A 5534-nucleotide genomic window follows, 5' to 3' on the forward strand; every position below is an offset into this window, starting at 1 on the left:
GGGAAAGAGCAAGCAATGGAGTGAGCTTCTCGGTCAGTGGAAGATGTAAAGGGGAAATCAGGCTACCTCCAACCCAAAACACATCTTGAGGTAGCATCAGCTGTCCCCCACTCAGCAACAGTGTGAAGGAAGGAAAAAGCCTCTCCACACCAGGATTTGGCCACTGCTACCTATGTCTCCAGGAGTATTTACTTCTGCCTGGGAAAGGCTCCCCAGTGCATGCAAATGCAGTTGCAATGCAATTGCTTGCTATCATATATATACCTTCTGCAAGTTTCCCTTACCCTAAAAGACTCCTGAAGTTTGAAGGGGATGACCTGGCCCTGCCAGCAGGGGCCTGAGAGTGATCTGTATGGGGAAAAGGCTCTAAGCTGAGTCCTTTGGTTATGTCCTTCTCCTCATTTACTCTTCTCATCCCCTGATCTCCCCTCACAGAGGCTGCTCCCACACATCTGCAGCGAAAACAGAAGCTCAGAGAAACAAAACCTCAGTGCTGGTTGACGGGGCTCGTGCTGGACAGAGCTGGGGCCTCATGGCACCGAGGACACAGTGGAGCAGCTCCACACTGGTGCTCTCAGAAGAAGCTGCAGGCACCAAGACACACACTCCCTCTGTGCAGCCCACGCTGCCCAAGCCCCTGGCTCCCATCCAGTTCTGACATCAATCTTCTTTTGGAGGTCAGACACAGTGCCCTCAGCTGATCTGGCTCTGCAAGGTCAACAGGCAGCAGCCTTTTTCCTGGCTTCAGGATCTCACCAGACCCTGGACTCCAAACACTTGCAACTATTTGCTAAGCTCTCATGTTGCTCGGGAGCTAGTTCAGCATCTTTAGAGCTGAGATGAAGATCACGCCTCTATCTCTGGCGCCTGTACTGCAGCAGAACATTGAACTGTTGGACTCATGCAGGGAAAGGGATTCCTGACAACCAGCTTCAGCCCAGGAGGGCTAGTCTCTGCTGACTCCTGCAGTAGGTAATAGATAGAAATCAGTGCCTCCTGAGGGCAATTCAGAGTAAGAGATTAATGCTCTGAATTACGTGTTGGAGGACTGTGATTCCCTGATGGCTAGAGAGGAAACCTTGGGAGACATACTCTAGTGTGCTAAAGTTGGGCTCTGTGCGCCTGCAGCACCATTGAGGTACTTACTCTCATTTCCCGTGACCTGTGCTGTAGTCCTTCCTAAGTCCCATGCCCAGGTGCATTTTCAGGCTGCTTGTCCCACCACATATGCCTGGGCCTTCCTATTCCAGCCATTTCTGCAGCTCAAAGGTGCCTCTGCAGCAGTACAGTTACCTGGAGATTATCGGGAGCAACTGGTTAGGAACCCATTCCCGAATTCCCATGCCAAGGTGTTGCTGGCACATGGAGGAAGGCACTGAAGTGCCATCATTGCTTGTCATCATCGAGGGATTGTCAACTGGGAGGCAGCTTGGGAAGGTCACTTTGGCTGAAGGTACTCTGCATGCTGCTGTACTGGACCTTCATCTACTTCAGCACCAAAGCATAGTAAGAGCCGTAAGTATTCGGGAGGGATTCAGGGCAGGGTGTGGCAGGTCAAAGTGGAGTATCTTCCAAGAACCAAGCTGCAGGGTGATGACTATTGCCTAGAGTAGCTCTTAAGATTGCATTCTTGTTTTCTTTGGCAGAAGATTTCTCTTGAAAATCAATTTCCTGTTATTTTCACTTCTTCCCTTATCCATCAGCACAAATTAGCTTTTCTTCATTCTTCCTTGGCTTTCCTCACCACACACACTGTTGGCCAGCTTATTCATCTGGAATCTGCCATTTGCTAACTGATCTGATTAGAGTTAATTACTAATTATTTGTATTACTACAACCCTGATGTTATACGCACCATGGGAATATAATTTAATTACAGCATAATATCAATCAGATGCATAAATTAAAATGTTCACATTTTAATACGAGCCCATTTTCTACTTACAGTTGTATGAGCTGCCAAGCTTGGAGGAGAAAAAAGCTGTTGCTCCAGGCTGTTGCACAGTGAGACATGGGCAGTTCTCCCAAATCAGGTGGAGGAATGGGGCTCACGGTTCCCAGGTGTGGTCACCTTTAAGAAGAATTCTTTCTTCTGAGTGGTCTATGAAGAACCACTTCTTTGTGTTCACTCTGCCCTAGACAACAGCTGGGTCTTTTGCTGGAAATAGAAATGCAAGCCAGTCCCTTTATGGCCTCTCCTTCCCATTCATCATTCTTCATATCCCTGGCATCAGCCATTTTTTTCCCAGCTAGGCAAGTTAGCTTGTTCTTTGTGCACAAGCTGGTCTGTAGCTTTGTTGCCCTTTCTGAGCCATTTCCGATCCCACCACCATATCTGCTGCTGCTGCTTTCTGGAGGAGAAGCAGAGAGGGTGGCACGTCCAGGAAGGCTTTTGCCTGGTGCTCCACGTCTGCTTCACCTGCAGGGCCACGTTGCTCTTCCAAAGGCAGCTCTGGAAAGCAAAAGCATGTGCAGCAAAGTGGCTTGGAAGTGGACAACAGCTAAAGCAAAACTCACCCAAAGCCCTACACCAGCTTTCTGCTCAGGCTGTGACAACGCTCAGTCCCTCCTCATACCTGTGGATCTGTCCACGGGCGCCGGCGACCCCTCAGCTGAGGGATTGGAAAGGCCAGCCATCTCCCCAAAGATTTCACAGTGGTTTTCAACCAGAAACTCCACCAGCATCTTCACCTGCACACATCATGGCTTTGGCTTCAGGGCGGGTGGCTGAAAACGTGTCAAGCCGCCTTTCCCACTCCTAACCCTTGCCTCTGTGCAGAAGGCTGTGGTTGTGGTCCTGCTCTTCCACGCAGCCACCCCACCAGCATTTGCTTAAGAGAGGGGGCAACCAGGGACCTCTGAACAGCCAAGCTCTGATGGGCCGCTCCCTGAGTGGCATGGCGGGACTTCTCCCTCCTGCACAAGCTCAGCCCACTCACCACACATCCTGACGCGGCCAGAGGCCAGTGAAAGGCCATTCTCACCTCTGCCTGGCCCTCCATCAGCCTCTCCAGGTTCCTGGTGCTGAACATCTTCCACTGGGCAAGAGAGAAGGAGTGGAAGAAGGTGAGCAGCGATGCCTCTGCTGCTTGGCTGGAGGACTAGTGCTCAGAGACAGAGACCAGACCAGAGAGACACTCACAGCATGGTGGTGGCTCAGCTCCTTCTCCAGGAGTTTGATTGACGGGAGACGGCTGACTCAGGCTCTCTTTGCTCCTTCTTGTGTCTTGTGGACCCAGAAGGGACAGGGAGGGAGCTGGATGAGCCTCAAGCTACCTCTTCTCTCTTGTCATGCAGCTCTGCCTGAGAGCTTCCTGTGGCACCTGTCCCCAGACAGGGAGCTGTGTTCCTCCATCTGGCTGTGCCTGGAGCATCCAGAGCTTTCCACCTACAACCAAAACCATGGTGAAGTTTTCCTCTATCTCAGTCACTCACTGGTGCCTCTTCCCCAGGGAAAGTCTTTCCTCTGTCACTCTGTGGGCATAGATGGTCATAGGCAACACAAGCCCCAAGACTCAGCCACCATTTCGAGGCCACCATCCTCTTTCAGGCATAAGCAAGACCTCAAACTCCTTTCAGCTGTAGGAGAAGGGTAGATATATCCATAGACATGGATGCACACTCCACGGTCTATTCCAGAATACCCACAGTTGCTAAAAGCTGTCCATGCCCTGGATTGGTGGTTTTCAGGACCAGATCCTTGGTCTACTTGCATTGAGTCTGGTGATAGCTGTCTTTCATGCAGGCAACTCAGGTTTAATCCTTTGTCCCCTGACCATCCCCACAGGCCCAGCAGCATAGAAAATCGCAGTGGCCTGCGTTAGAGCAATCTGCTCCACTGGACTTGTGGCAAATGTTCCATCTGCATCCCTGCTCTTCTGTTCTCCCTCTAGGGTCCTGGTCAACAAAACAAGCTGTTTTCCCTGGAAATGACCACTGTGGCTAAAGACGAATTGCTCTTGGTGGAGACCAGCCAAGCTAGAGGAATGTCTCTGGCACACGTGCTGTGCCACTTTTCAATCCCTGAGATGCTGGAATTAAGGCAGGTCCAACAGGAAGAAAAACTGCTGTTTTTCCTGAAAGAGGGGAGGAACCTCCAGCACTGCAGAGCCATTCATGTCCTACCGAGAGCCACATGGAAATGGAATGTGTGGTGAGCTTAGGCAGGAATACCCGTCTCCATGGAGCAGCACAGTTGGGTGTTAAAGCTTTATTACACTTGAGTGTTAAAGCTTTATCACATTTGGGTGTTAAGGCTTTATCCTTGGCATACCCGGCTTGAGGAGCGCCAGAAAGGACTCCTACCTTGTTACCTGTGACCTTCACCCACCGAGTGGCCAACACGGCCAGGGACAAGTTTGCGTGCACGGCCCTCCCCATGGCCAAAAAGGATCCAAAGTCAGCTTTTGATGTCATGTGCTGGGTTTAACTGTTGACACTGAGCAACGCCTTGTTTAAAATAGAAGCGATTAAGAGCATTAAAAACCTGCCCTTTTCAGGAAAAGTGCAGGAAATCAGAGACATTTAGAAGAGTATTTTTTGCCTATTTTACACTCCAGTGAGAAACAGCGTGGGGTCCAGTGGTTAATGCTTTAAGGGAAATTCAACACTTTGGGAAAAGGGCTATAAAACCCACTCTTCTGGGCAGCAAGTCACACACACGGGGCTAGGCTGGGATTGGAGAGCCTGGGAGGGTCTCCAGGATCCCAGCTTTCCCGCGGTGCTGCCTGCTGTGGCTGCTGCCTGTTCTTTCTGCACTGCTGACAGCAGCCACCTGGTGGGGCTGTCCTTGGGAAGGCCACCAGAGCTGAGAAAGTCCCTGGGAGAGGTTGGAAGACAAGCTCTTCTCCAGAGATTTGCCAGAAACTCTCCAGAGCACCCATTGTCCAGCCTATGAGATGCTCTGTTTGATAAGGGAAGGTGCCCGTTGGTCCAATGTATGAGGCTCTGCAGGGCTTCCATCAGGGTCCTTTGACCTACCCATCATCCAGCTGCCACTCCAGGAGCTGGGGGTCTCATGTAGGTCCCCTGACACATCCCATAGCCCTACTCAAGGTCTCATGCCTCAGACTGTGCTTGCAGGGCATGTTTCCTTCCTGCTGGCAAGGGCTGAATTCCAGTTAAATGTCCCTTGGCAATCTGGAGCTAAGCAAATCTTTTTTCTATGTGTCCCATTGCTTTGCAGTCCACGTGTGTGATTCATCTCCTGCGTGGCAGCTGAGGACACAAGCTGACCTAGTTTGGAAACTGGCCTTTCCCTCTCCAGGCAACTCCAGTCCCCTGCTTTTTCCTTTGTCTTCAGCCTGATGATTTCCACCGTCATCTTCTACCTATCCTATCTTAAGGATCTCTATCACAGCTATTACTACAGTGATGCACCACTAAAAATCCCACCAAAATTCAGATCACTGGTAAAGAAGAAGAATAACAGGAAAATAAAAGTTCTATTTTGAAAGAAATCCCTTTTTTACCTTTTATAGCTACCAGTGGATGAGAAAAATAGGGAAAAATATTCAGGTCAGTCACAATGCTTG

Source organism: Charadrius vociferus, unplaced genomic scaffold, assembly GCF_000708025.1.
Source record: "Charadrius vociferus isolate BGI_N301 unplaced genomic scaffold, ASM70802v2 scaffold411, whole genome shotgun sequence".
Taxonomy (NCBI): domain Eukaryota; kingdom Metazoa; phylum Chordata; class Aves; order Charadriiformes; family Charadriidae; genus Charadrius; species Charadrius vociferus.